This window comes from Camellia sinensis, unplaced genomic scaffold (assembly GCF_055761805.1).
Source record: "Camellia sinensis isolate YWXY unplaced genomic scaffold, ASM5576180v1 Unanchor12, whole genome shotgun sequence".
In the NCBI taxonomy this organism is placed as follows: Eukaryota; Viridiplantae; Streptophyta; class Magnoliopsida; order Ericales; family Theaceae; genus Camellia; species Camellia sinensis.
Window position 1 is genome coordinate 7,077,955 of NW_028128998.1, and position 15,834 is coordinate 7,093,788.

Below are 15,834 nucleotides of genomic sequence, written 5' to 3' on the forward strand. Positions count from 1 at the left end.
CATTTCGTTACCTTGGCCATTTATTGCCCACTGAGGCATCTTAGTCACTTTTTTCGCTCTCCTTTTGGGGCGTGTCAGCCGATCAAGATCTCGGCACCTCTGCTATACTTGGCCAACTTGGTACACACATTACAAGCAAATTTACTTGAGTTACAGACTCTCGCTCATTTTCACACCGCTCCAAGCAAGCGCCAGTTTTGGGGCAACACATTACACACTTGGCAATCGGCAGTTCGCATTTGGCAGCCGGCAGTTCGCATATTTTTATGCGTCGTCATTTTACCAAAGCCAAATATGCCCTACAACATACGACAATGGGGCACATCCAACTTGCATTCTTTCCGACTAACACCTGTCATTCGAAAGCAATGGGCCAAGTCTACATTAGACTAAACGCAATCCAAGCAGCCGAGCAATGCTAATTGGCCCCAAATTCTCGGCAATTAAATAGTTGGATATCTACTTGGCAATTCCTTACAAGCACAGCAATATTATTTGTGAAATATTATTTGTGTTTAACACATCTACCTCATTCGGTATAGGCCATCGCTGACATAGGATGCATTATTCAAAATCCTTGCAATACTAGCACTTGATCGCCACTTAAAATTAGCATAAGTCTCCGAGTACAGCATAATCTTCGCACTCGGCATGGAGCGCCATCAGCAAAGGCCTACACCTATGCCCAAGGGTCATAATATCGTGGCCTATACCCTCGCCCAAGGGTCATAATACCGTGGCCTATACCCTCGCCCAAGGGTCATAATACCGTGGCCAACACCCTCGCCCGGGGGTCATAATACCGTGGCCTACACCCTCGCCTGAGGGTCATAATATCGTGGCCAACACCCTCACCCGGGGATCATAATACCACGACCACCCAAGGGGTCCTTATGTTAGACCTATATGGTCCCATCGTGTCATGCATTATTGGTGTACCACATATATTTGTACATACATTCATACATACATACATTCATCCAGTCATTCATTCATTCATTTATGTTATTCATTTGTCAACTGTATTCATGTTATTTATTTATCAATTGTATTCTTTGACAAGAGACCTAACATTTATTTGAATAAAGTAACTCGGCAAGAAAAACTCTCATTCCTTCTACCGCAGACAATGAAAGTTTTGGGGCAATTGTGGGAGCTAAAAAATAATATACATCCACTTATTGGGGTTAACCCAATTAAGGCCTACAATGGGTCCAGCCCAAACAAATATCATACCCCCCATCTATATAAAAGGGGGGCATTCCAAAAGAAAGGGTATGTGCACTCTCTCCATAAACTACACATCAACACTCTAGATTTCTATTGCTTCATTCTTTCAATCAAAGGACTAACTTTACCATCGGAGTGTCTTCGACCAGCAACCCCGGTTGGGTGGCACTGATCATGCTCATCTTTGCAGACACACAGGGACAAAGTTCATCTCTTCGTTGGATCTCTACTACATCCATATGAGAGGATATTTCATGGTCTCACAAGTAGCAATCCCAATCAAACAATCAACAACAAATCAGCACAACGATTTAACGTGGAAAAATCACAATTAGACTTTTCCAATTGTGATAAAAAAAATCTTCGGTCAAAGTCACAAAACAATCCACTAAGAAGACAAAAATGAATTACATACAAGAACTCTCAATTACCTAGTGAATCCATGCCCGAATTGAATCAATTCCAATGTGCCTTTTCCACCACCATCTTTACCTCGGAATTGCTTTGCCCAACGTTGAATCCACACTGCCGATATCAAATCCACGATGATTAGCCACTCCGGAATCCACCAAAGCTTCAGGCCCAAGTTTCCCAGAATCCATTGATAAGCACCACTCACATTTTATGAATGAAAGAACAAAGACAACCCTTGATGTTTGTCAATATGTAGTTTGTTGATCAATTGATCACATTCTATACATCAGGAAAATTCATATATAAACACCCTCCAATATAGAACACTTTGCGTTTTACTCCTCTCTGAGAATCTGGATAAGTTAAATCCTAAAAATAGCTAACGACACACTTCATACTAAATAGATTCGTGAAAACCGCTCGAGTGGCGTGACTAAAGGTGGTGCTCACATATAGCCAACCGCTTGAGCGCAATATCTACCACTCGAGCGGTAAAACATGTTTACCAGAAGTTCAAAATGCAGGCAGAGACACTGGATGAACCACTTCACCGCTCGAGCGCAGGAAAGACCGCTCAATCCCCATGTTTAGTTAGTGAAGTGGCAAGTCAAGATGCGAAATGTCAGTACAAACTCTCTGCACAGGCATAACCCAAGTTGGATTCGCATCTAAACTCTAATAACCTTATGGATATAATAGAGAAAATAAAAATACAACTGAATAAAGTTTTGTCTAATAGGATTGCCAATTACAAAAAAAAACCTAACAATCTCCCCATTTGGAAATTCCATGACAAAACAAACCTAACAAAGAAAATCCTAATCAGTGCAACCCATTACAACCAACAAAAATAACTTTCTCAAGGTCATGATCTGCAAAACAGCTATTAGTACCACAAGAGTATATGATAGCATGAGACATATGACAATAGGAAAATCTGAAATGACCGTCATGCTATTAGTGCCACCAAAACATCATGTTATCAAGCAACAACATCACTTCAAAAACTTTCCCCTCAAACATACTCCCCATTTTTGTCAAGAGTTGTCAAAGGAAGATCAATCAACACAAGAACAAAAGCCATACAAAAAAACACATGATGATGCAATAACCAATAGCATGCGATAAATAAGCACCACATAACAACATGCAAACCAACAAGTATTTAACTCCCTCCCAAAATAATCAATGTAAGTCCATGCTCAACAAGCTCTAAAATAAATAAATAAAAAGAAAAAAGAAAAAACGAAAGACAAAAAGTCAATATGATGGAGCAAGTAAGGAATTTTATATTTGTACCTCAAAACACAAAAGAATATCCAAGAAACATAATTACTTGAAAAGACAATGTGCACAATCTCTAGAAGGTTCCTCATGAAAGAATGTGATGCAACATGTGCAAAGTATAGATCCCATAAGAAAAGAGAGAGAGAGAGAGAGTGTGTGTGTGTGTGTGTGTGTGTGTGTGTGTGTGTGTCTCCTGGAGTTCGACAAACACTAGATTCAAATTCTAGTAGTGATCTGATGGTTGGACCTTCGACAAGAGAATCTGTGAATGATTGAGAAAAGTCAAACTTCTAGTGATCAAGGGTATTTGTTGAATAAACAAGAATGCTCTCCCTCAAACAATACAACATATTCTTGTATACTCAATGGAGGCTTTCACACTCAATAGTATGGAAACCAAACCAGAGAATGATGGAAAAGATAGTGAAGTCTGGTTCGTGACTCTGAGGTAGCATTTTCTTCATACCATTAGAGACAAACATAGAGGGGTAAGTAGTGGAGGTGCAAAAAGATGGTAGGGGTTAAGACACTCAATATCACCCAAGATATGCTAGCATTGGTTGATTTCTCAAGAAAAACACAAGAAACACTGCTAAAAGTCCATAGAGAACTTTGATTACTTATACAGAAAAATCCAATATTTGCTAATCCAAGAGTGTGTATAGAATGAGACATACTGATCAAAGTACACATAATCTGAATAAGTAATAACGACAGATAGCACACACTCATTAACAAGTATTAGAAATTCTCATTAATTCCAATATGTACCAAGAACTTCTAAAAAATTTCAAGCTTGCAAAACCATACAAAGAAAATCTTTTTGGATTTTTGATAAACAAAGCAACAAAGAAATGAACAAACACACACAAAAGACCCAAAAATAAAAAAAGACAAACGAAAACTCAAAACAAAAAGAAAAAAAAACAAATTAACAAATTAACCCAAGTCAAGCTTTCTCACCAAAACCGCTTTAGTATGAACACTGTTGTGAGAATCGTGGTTTTTGGGTGGTGCATTGATGTTGTGGTTCCCTTCCCATTCAATGGGAACCCTTCTCGACTTGGTTTCCAGCCTCCTATACTTAGGTCTAGGAAAACACAACCTCGCTTCATGTTCGGTCTCAAGCAATTCAAAACAATGAAGTGTAATGCGACCCTTATGCCTATAGTGATGACACATAGAAATGAATTTACCCTTTGTTACACAATTATGAGATAAAGAAGAGGATGAAATGATATTACCTCTAGCCATGAAATCTTGAGTGCTCTCATTCTTCGAAGTTGAGGCTTTGGATAATGAGACATGTTCTTTGATGAGGCCAACTCATCCTTTATCATTGGCCATGTATTGAGTATAAGGAGCTGCATCCACACTTTGTACACTTGAAGCTTTGACACTTTCGGGTTCCAACTCCAAGGAGATAATTTTCACTTCAAGCTCTTTCCCAGACTTTGAACAAGTCTCCAATTCTCTTTCAAGAGCACAATTCTTCTCTTTCAACGTATCATGGGCTTGAAGCAATAAATTTCTTTCCATTTCGCAAGTGGAAAGTTTGGTGATCAAGGACTTCAATTCATTGGTAAGAACACCAACTTCCGCTTGAGCTTCCATGAGCTCTTGCTCTACTTTCTCTTTCCCCTCTCCACTTAGCCTGAGTTTTGTGGACAAGTTGATGTTTATCTTTGTCAAGGTAAAACTTTTCTTATACATCATCTGACATGATTCATGAAAAATTACACCATCTACTTCTTCTTCTGTGCTTAAAGACTCTACCACCATTTGAAGACTCAGAAGTGGAGCTTTCATTCTCACTCTTACCGATAGATGAATCTTCATCCAAAGAATCAACATTCGATGAATGAAGGATGGACTTACCATGAGATTCGCCATTAGAACTTGCATCATCATAGATAGACTTCAACAAATCCCATGCTTCTTTGGATGTCTCACAATGAGAAATATGGGTTTACTCACCTTCCCATATAGCTCCTCGAATTACCTCTAATGCTCTTGAGTTGTATCCAAAGTGTTGCAGCTCAAGTTCACTCCATTGCTCTTGAGGTTTCAAGCTTTTCAAGTTGGTTACCAAATCAAGTTCATATAGCATCTCGAACCCTTACTCTGTGATCCTCCATAGGCTTGCATTAAATACCAACAAGCACTCTAGTACAAGTGTTTACATCCATCAAAGTAAGGACGGGTGAAAACATTTTGACCATGAGCATACTCAGCTTGCCCTTCAGCATAATTCATCCATCCCTCGGCCATGGAAATTGCCATGAAAGTAAGAAATTGTTCATACCCCACTTTGCCTTGAACCTCGTTGTCACTTTCATCCTTATCAGATTTTGACTCATTGTCTTAAGTGATAGTGAAGGCTTTCTTCTGCCTCAACCAGTTAGGGCATTCTTGAGCAACATGGTCAAAATCTTGGCATTCATAGCACTGGACTCTTTAAGGATTCCCTTGTATTTTTCCTTTCTTCTTCTCCATTGTAGGATCAATTTTGATTTTCTATCTTCCTTTGGATTTGTGAGTTGATTCCATAAGATTATGCTTTATTTTTCGAAAAGACTTCTTGAATTGTTTTACAAAAGTATCCATAATCTAGGAATCAAACTCACAATCTTCATCGGATTCCTTTTCATCTCTATGAGCACTACTAAAAGCAACATCATCTTTTTGTTGCTTTTTTAAATTTATATAAGCCTCATAGGTTTGGAGATTTCTAACCTAACGATCCAGCTTGAGGTTGTCAATATCTTAAGCTTCCTCAATAGTCGTAACTTTTGATTGGAACCGATCGGGGTAAGGATCTCAAAATTTTTCTCACAATCTTGGATTCAAATATTTTTTTCACCTAACTTAAAGCCCTAATTCACAATATCACTCAACTTTGCATAAAATTCATCAAAGGTCTCACTATTTTTCATGGAAAGGCTTTCAAAACTAGAAGTGAGCTTTGAAGTTTTGAGCGTTTAACCGAAAGGGTACCCTCATGAATAGTTTCTAAGATATCCCATATCTCTTTTGTAACTTCACAATTACAAATACGACTAAACTCTTCGGGTGTGACGGCGCAAAATAAGAAATTTGATAGCTTTACTATTCCAGCTACTATATTGATAATCGGTTGTGTCTCATTTATCAATTGGTTTGGGGAACGTTACTCCATCAATGGTAATCATAAGTTCAGTCCACCCAGAGATGACGGATTGCTAAACTTTTTCATCAATAACTTTTAGAAATGCTTTCATCCGAGCTTTTCAAAAAAAATAATTCAATTCATTAAATAGGGGTGGTCGCACCGTAGAATTCTTTTCACAAATTGAATCCAATATCACAAATCAAATAAGATCTCGCTCCTTATAGCTTTGAAAAACAAAGATTGAGTGACCTGCTTTGATACCAATTGAAAATTTCTAAAAACTCCTAAGATATTGATTTGTAATTATGATTCAATTTTGCAAAACCCCTTAGACCCCTACGAGTTAACTGAGCAACTCGATTCCCGTGCTTATTTAGCAAAGTGACAAACAAAAATGCTCAAGTCAAGATTCTATACAGGTACAATTCAAATTTGATTCACATCTAAACTCTCATAACTTCACATATCATTAGCTTTCAAACTCTGATGTGTAATTGCCAATACATCTTCTAACTTGATGAAAATATGACACGAACTCATTGATTGAGTATACTGACTCAAGAGAATGGGATTTCCACCAAATTGTCATTTTCGATTAAATAATTTCACATAACATATTGCTTGCTTATTATTGAAAACACTCTTACGAATAAATTCCCCATTAAAAATATTAACGCATGTGAAAATGGAAATACACCCATAAAAATATGTATACATAAAAAAATACATAATATTTAAGGTGATTTGGTCTAAATATCTATATTTATGGGAGAGAGATCAATTCATTATATAAAAAATAGAGAGTACATATGATAGTAAAAAAAAAAAAACTTAAAACCCACACTACTACCCGAATCTCATGTCATGATAGTTGAATCCTTACTCACCCAATATCCTATAATATTTTCTCTCACCCTTCCCCCTCTTTCTCTCTCACTCCCAAGTCAACACATAAACCCATATTTATACACAATACAATAGTTAAACAGATACACAATAAAACACCCTTTGACCTTTTCCAAAATCACAGTTGAGTGTTTGGTTTGAATTTAATTTTTTGAAAATTAAATATTTTACTTTTTTTATTTTTTTATTTTTAGTAAATTTTTTAATATTTTAAGCAAAAATTTTATTTTTTACATACATTTAATATGAATACAATTAAAAAATATAATATTTATGAAAATAATCTTTAAAATTTTATTAAATACCAAAAATACAAAAAAAAAATACATTTTCTTATTCTTGTATATTTACTGATTGTTTTAAATATTTTTTTTAATAAATATTTTAATCTTTAGGTACATTTAGATTAAGTGCATTTAAAAAGTAAAAAAATTACTTAAAATACTAAAAATAAAAAAACTCAAAAAATTGAAAATTAAATTTTCAAAAAATTAAATTCTAAAAATTATTCATTACTCAAGCCATAACTCTTGCATATATCAAACAAAGTGCAAGTCCAAATACAAAAAGTCTAGCCCCACATATGATCGAACACAAATTTAAATATAGAAACTGTGCATTCGGTCGGACGATCAGCCAAAGCTTGTCTATCGCGAATGTTATGATATTTTCCGACCATCTAACCAATCGTCCAATGAAATAATTTTTATATTTGATTTTGTATTTGATGCTCCACATTCGTAACATTGTTGACCCAAACATAACTAGGTCGGTAGTCCTACCCAAGGCTACTGCCTAGTTCCAATGCCAGCAGTGTTTGCTCGCAAAGCAATAATGATACATGTATCACATGATCCAAAATAATCATCACATCACACATTAATGTCAACCATGCATGTTTACCTCCCAAAAATATTAGAATTATATTAAGAATTTTAAATAAATTATCAAATTTTTTATTAAATTTTTCATATGGATGTGAAACTCATACACATATAATTTGTGTGAATTTTATACCTATGTGAAAGGTTTGATAAAAAATTTAATACCTGATTTAGAGTCCATAATATTTTCTAAAATATTGAGCCTTAATGAGACAACTCCCAAGAACAAAATTTAATTTAATATTTTAAATAAATATTTTTTCATTTTATATTGACTCACAACAAACACAATAATAACTCTTCTTTCTTGCTCCTACTCCTAGCTGCGCCAGTAGTGAAGAAAGATTACTTCACAACATAAGTAAGTTGAACTCATTTACGCTATGTTTGATTGGAAGATTTGGGAAGGGATTTAGAAAAAGAAAGGAAAAAGGTGTGTGAAATTAAGTGAAATATAGGCATGTTTTATTCACATTTCACCTACTTTTTCTATTTCCCTTTCCAAATCCCTCCTCAAATCTCTCAACCAAACACAGCATTAGAATTTGCATTAATAAAGAAAACATTTCTTCTAAAAGTACAGAATCTGATCATAAAATTGGATACAAAAGAGTTTATATTCTGTTATGTGATCAAATTCTGTATGAATAAAGAAATTGAAAACCCATATAGAAGATCAAGAAATTGTAGGTGGGGAACTATGGATTATGGTTAGAGGGGCCATAACGGGGTGCAGGGGGTGTAGTGCTGCTGGGTGTTTCTCTGTCTTCTCGTCCTCTAAGAGCGTGTTTGATTGGGGGGATTGGAGGGGGGGACTATCCACTATTTGGATTACAATCCAAATAGTGTTCCTTATCCGCCGTTTGATTTTTTTTTAGTCCGCCGGACATGGAGTCCGGCCGGACTCCATGTCCCCCATATAGAGGACTATTGTGTCCTAGGGGGGGTGGGATAGAATGTGGGGGACTGTTCACTGTTGGGATTAGATGCGAAAATGACCATTTTGACCCTCTACTATTTAATTATGTATTATATTTAATAAAATTCAATAAAATTGAAATGTCTCAATTTAAAAATAAAATAATTTTATTTAACTTTTTATTGATGTTTTATTTATTTAAATTTTTAAAATAATTTTTTATAGATATTTTATTGATGTTTTATTTTAAAATTTTGTTTATAATTTATTTAATTTCATTATTTAAATTTTAATATGTGTTTTATTTAAAATTTATTTAAAATTTTAATTAAAAATATAATATAAATTTTTTATACAGGTTATACAGTATTTTATTAAATCAAATTTAGTGGTTATTTATTTATTTAATTGTGTAAAAAAATAAATTTATTTAATTGTGTAAATAAACAAACACAGTAAAGTTTTGCATGTAAAAAAAATAATGATTTGTGTAGACGCGCCCGCGGAGGGGGGACCTCGCTACTACAGTTCGGACTCGCGATTTTTGTTGTCGCTGTTCTTAATCTGAACCAAAGAGTCCAAATCCGGCAAATCATTTTGAGAAACAGATTTTTTTGAAAAGAAGTGCCGAACATGGACTGTTTTGCCAGATACAGAGTCGCCACCTAAATATTTTAAAATGGGGAAATTTAGGAAACCCTGACTCGGTGCCGAAGGCCACGTGTCCGTCATCACCAAAGTTGCCTCGGCTCGGGAACTTGGGTACGATCGGGGAAGGTCAGCTATGAGCACCCCCTCTCGCCCGGTCTGAAGACCGGCCTCTACTAATCGTGATATCCAATTTTGAAAACGTTTATGTGTTCTTAAACCGGTTATTAGCCTAGAATTACTATGTTGTACGCGCAGCAAACAAGTATAGACCAAATCGCCCAAATTGGAACAAAACATTTCATGTTTGTTTTGAAAAATGGTTTGCTACTCGCAAGTAGGCTAAAATGCAGATTTTGCCACCCTTAAGTGGGCTCTTACAGAAGATGATTTTGCCACTATCTAGTGGGCTTAAAACTCACAGTTTTAATGCATTATTCCAATTTAGGTAATTCGACCTCCATCCACAGGCATCCAAGCAGTTATATCACGTAAGCAACTAGCCTCATGGCAATCATGCTATCATGGCAACATTCACACGCATGCGATATGCTAAAGCATAAAAGCTTACCTAGTACTCCATGCCAAAACAATAAACTAGTTAGCAAAATGTGCGTGTCCTAGTTCATGTTAGATTGCCTAATGCAACACATACAGGATGCAATCAAAGTAGGCTCGGCTAACCTAAGCATGGCGTATGTAATGCGATCAATTATCACATATTCGATTTGTAAATTGAAATACAAATGCAGTTAGCGTGATGTACCGAGCCCAACACATACAGTACAAATGCATGAATGCACGCATGCATAGCATAAGGTATGCTGAATCAAAAAATGCCCTAATCTACCATCGTAAGCAGGTAAATAAAAGGGAAGAAAGAAGTGGGGTTGGAAGACATACACACCACCCACACACACTTATTACAGATTTGCCCTCACTCGGAGGGCCCAAATAAATATTACAGTCCCAAATAATAAACAAATAAAATTATTACAGAATTTTCTAATTAATTAAAAGAAAGGATGCGAAAGAAAAAAAAAAAGAGGGTGGCCACACCCTCTGCCTCGGGGTGCGTAGATGATGCATGCTCGGAACTTGGCTCGCCCGAAAAACCCGTGCCGTACCCCTGCCACCTCTGTTTGTACTGCCTTGTCTCTCTGAAAATTTCCAAAGTCCAGGAGCAGGTTCCTTACACTCTGCAGAGCACCACCGGCCGGACAGAATTCCCACCGGCACTCTACAATTTCCACCGGCTGTTCTTGGACTCATCGGCACTTCAATGTTTGCCGGTCGGCACCAAATTCTGCCGGTCGGCAGAAACTTCCTGCAGAAGACAGTTTGACAGCAAACAGAGAACAGAAAGTGCATGGCATGGGGTTTTCAGGCACATGTGAGCATGGTCATACTTCCTATCATGTTTTGGACTCAAGGAGGCATGTCCTTCGATCCTCGAACCATCAATGGTGGGTGGTGGCTCAAAGGATCAAATTTTCCATTTGATATAAAGACGCATGCAACAAACAAAATGAAAATCGAAGCCTTATCAAGTTGGAGTCAAAGGCCCCGGTGACCGAGAATCAAGGTACATTACATCACTCGAAGTATGAATGTCCCTTAACCCTCATATTTGGCTTGACACCCCAAGCCAAATGATGCAATGCATGTTATGCTCACAAGACTCAAGATGCAACATGATGCTAATTATGCAAGACATGCCAAATGTTAAGCAACAAATATGACAAGTATGCAATGCTAGCATGCAAGATGCAAGTGTGATGCAAACATGGACCAATTTACCATGAAGTTAGCATGGGACTACACATTTATGAAACAATTATGTAGCAAACAAGGGACAAGCATGCAAGAGGGCCTTAAAGTGATAAAGGTGCAGGCCTTAATTCAACCCAAAACAACACCAAAAATGCTCAAAATGATGGACAAATTCTCATGTCAACATGCAAGCCAATAGACCCAAGGCTAAGGCACCAAAAGGGCCACTTCATTTCCAAAAACAAGACCAAATCATGGCATGGTTTAAACAAGTAAAAACAGAGTTTTTTTCATGCAAAATGGGACTCCAAAACCTCCTAGTATGGCAGCTAAAAAAAGACTCCAAAGGAGTGTATGCACCAAGGCTCAAATGTAGGCATAAAAGGGCACACCCTCAAGACACAAAAGAGATCATAAATGCAAGCATGCAAACATGATTTAGGGACTGAAATAGCATGGCAAACAACTTTAATTCATTAAAGTGGACCAACTAAGGCATGCTTGTGACTCATATACTTGAGGGCTCACAAGCCAAAATGCATAACAACCATATCAAACATGTCAAACATGACCAAATGGATAACCAACAGACTTTAAACATGGAAAAATAGTGCTAACATCTTCATGGAACCAAGCCAACACATGCAAAAATCATGGTCTAAACACAAGGGACATTTCTAGGCCAAATGGAGCAATACAAAGCAAGTGCTACAAGCATATAAGGAGGCACAAATCCGGCCAAAAACAGAGATCCTACATGACCTAAAACCACCCAAAAAGTTCTGAAATGAAGCAAAAACCAAGCAAGCATGCATGCCACCCTTTTGGGCCACAACTCAAGGAAACAAGACCATAAAGGGAGAGGGGTGTCCCTCCCCTATGCAAGACTTCAAACCGTCCTCTTCAACACTAAAAATACACTGATTTTCAGTGGTGAAGAGATCAAAATACAAAGATGACCAAAGCTTAACCAAAGAGGCAACAAAAGTGGCCAAACAAGGCCTAATAGAGTGAGTTTGCACTCAAAACACAAAACAACCTTAATGAAAGTTCTAAAGCATGAAAATATAGGCCTTTTTCATGTTATATACAAAAGCTAAATCAAAAAGCAAAATAGGTAAAAGATGATTGCAAGTTTGGGGAATATAAGGCAAGATGCTCACCCTTGAAGAACCTTTGAAGAACAAATGGTCTAGCCCTCTTCTTTTAATCAAAATCAGTCCAAAAACTCAAGAAACAACCCCCCAAGTCCCTCAATCTCGGAGCAAGGTGTAATAGTGTGTGTAATGGTGCAAAAGTAAGGTAAAAACACACTTTTGAGCTAAGAAACACACACAAAGGAGGAGAGAGAGGGAGATATAGAGATAATATGTGTCTATATCTCTAAGCCCTGGTTTTTGGTTCCAACTTTCTAACCTAGACCAAAGAGGAAGACCCTCCCTCTTATAAGACTCCCTCTTGCAAAGCTTATACGACAAGCTTGCTTAGAGGGAGATCCCTCCATACACGTGTATGGAGGGAGGCAGAGTTAGTGCCAGCTATCACAGCTGGCACAAAATATCTCCATAAAGTGGATGAACAGTGGTCGGCTGCCCAAAAAAGTTGTTTCGACAAAAAAAAGTGCCGACCGGCAACAAACTATGCCGACCGGTAATAAAATATGCCGACTGGCAACAAAATGTGCCGATGGAAGCAAAAGACCAGCCGGTGGCCTCTAGCCACTGCCGGTGGTGTGTGGGGATGCCTTACAAGGCCTTCCTTGCCCTTCCAAGGCAAAACACAAGTGTTCGGTGTGAAACCAGACACTAAACGGTCAAGTTCGGAGATCCTGAGGTAGGGCGCGCGAGCCGAAACCTCCGGGAACTCTAAACGAACACATACATGAATAATCACCGAGTGTTCCAAGTGGTGACGTCCAAGTCTCAAGGACGGTAAAAAATGGGGTGTCTACAGTTGCCCCTCTTTGACAGAACTCGAAAGTCATAACAATGACGGGGAGTGAATGTCAAAGCCCAGAGACGACCCATTTTTGACAAGGCCGAAGACTTAGACAAACATGCAAGACAAACAAGATATGAGCCCGAAGGCAGGGGCAAAATGCAAGACAATGCACGAAGCCGAGCATAACTTATGATCATGCAAAGAAAGCTGTAATGAAGCATACATGCGACAATTTTAAGCTAGCATACACCAAACTACACTACAATGTAGGAAGGATGTAAGAGAATTAAGCAATTCTCAATACTTCTCGCTCGGAGGATACAATACCTGTGCGGTTCGTCTGGTTGCACCAGCCTTAAATGAACCGTACATACAATATCGTGCCTGCAAAGAAAACAAACTTAACAGGTACAATATTGTTAACAGCATGCATGGATAACGTACTTGAAATGCGTGACAGCGCAAAGCAAGTGGGGAGCATAACAATGCTGTGGAAATACAAATATGCAGGTGGAGCATGCGGTCTATGCAGGCAACGAATTGACCATAAGCATGCGGTCTACGCGAGTAATGAGATTAACGAGAATGCGGTCTACGCAATCAACACATGCGGTCTACGCAGGTGATGAAATTAAAATAATCATGCGGTCTACACAATCAAAACATGCGGTCTACGCAAGTAATGAAGTTAATCAATATGCGGTCTACGCAATCAAAACATGCGGTCTACGCAGGTAATGAAATTAAGATGCGGTCTACGCAATCAAAGCATGTGGTCTACGCAGGTAATGAAATTAATCAATATGCGGTCTACGCAATCAAAAACATGCGGTCTACGCAGGTAATAAAAGATGCGGTCTACGCAATCAAAGCATGCGGTCTACGCAGGTAATGAAATTAAGATGCGGTCTACGCAATCAAAGCATGCGGTCTACGCAGGTAATAAAAGATGCGGTCTACGCAATCAAAGCATGCGATCTACGCAGGTAATAAAAGATGCGGTCTACGCAATCAAAGCATGCGGTCTACGCAGGTAATGAAATGTATTGTTACACAACATGATTGAAACAATTTGAGGAATTCACAAGGTATGAAAAGGATACAGGGTGGGACATTCCTCGCGCGCATCGAGCATTGTTTGCAGAAGTCGTGGCCTGAGGTCAACTCGAAGGTTCACATTTCAAAAGTGCGCGTCCTCACATGGTTTAAAGTAACGAAGGTGCGCAAACGCGTCGTTGACCCGAACAAAGGTACGGAAGGTGCGTTGACCGCAAGGGGAGTTTTACTGGCATCAATTCTGACACTTTGCTTCCTTGTCACTCTATGCTTTAATTTCCTTTTTACTAGTAATTTAAGCACATTGCACTGCCTCGGGCAGGTTTTATTCTTTTTCAAAGTTACACTTTTTGCAAAACACGTGATGGGAATGAAACAATCCATTTTGTTCAAAAGATGTTGCATTTGTAAACTCCTTATGCATCGCATCGCAAGGTATCACACCACAATGTGAACGAAATTGAACTCATTTTGGAAATTTGCATCGTAATAATCAGGTAGTGAACCGACTTACAACTCGATAAGAAAAACAAAGACATAATATAACCAAACAAGCGTGAGTACAACTCGATAAACAAATAAAAAGCTCAAAGAGGGTGAAAATACAACTCGATAAGCAAATGCACAACAAGTTGTCAATCGGACCGGCGTGCCCCCGCAAGGATCGATCACCGGGGAGGGGTTGGAGGTGGTGAAATTTCCCGATGCCTAGCATAAACAGCTTAGGAAACCAGAAGGAAGCTTATCGGCTTGGGGGAGAGACCATCGGCTACAAAGAATGGCTACCGGCCATAAAATTGACTCGTCGGCAAACTATTATGGCCGGTCGGCAAACAGTTTGGCCGGCCGGCACTAAATGAGAGGATCAGCAGAATGTTGACACCTGTCCCCCACTCAACCTTATCTCCTACAAAAGATCCCAACTTCGTAGTTTTTCTCATTTTCACACTGATTTGCTTCAATGGAAGAGTTTCTTGCTCAAAACCTCACAGCTTGGATTGCTAGCTTGGATGGCTCGGAAAAAGTGAATTTCCGGGGTTTTGGCATAAATGCACTATTCACTCTGGGTCGCACCCCCTTGCACTTCCCGTTTCTTCATGCCGCGGCAAGGTTTTGGAATCCGGTGACACATGTCTTTAGCTTCGCCGGGCAAGAGATATGTCCTACCTTTGAAGACTTCCGAGCCTTAATGGAGTCCGAGCGCGACGAGGAGCTCCTGCCCCAACTTAATTTTGGTCATGCCCAATCCTTAGGGCGCATGTCTGGACTCAGCATGCGTGACACTCGGTCCCTGATTTGTGACGGGATGCTGGACATTCCGAGTTTGGCCAATCGATTTTCTGATGCTGGTGATCGCAGCAACCATTACTGGCAAGGCTTCCGGCGACACGCCTTCTGTTTGTGCATGCTATCTCATTTTCTATTTGTCTCAGGCTCTGGAGGGGCTAGTGTCCGGCTGATTGAGGTTGCCCAAGGCTTGAGAGAGGGAAAGAGCTGTATTGCCATGGCTCTGGCCGAGACGTTAATGGGCTTAGACGCCTTTTATCGCCATGAGACGACCAGATTAGCAGGAAGTCCACTACTACTACAGGTAATGTTTCCCACCCAATCTCGCATTCATGTAT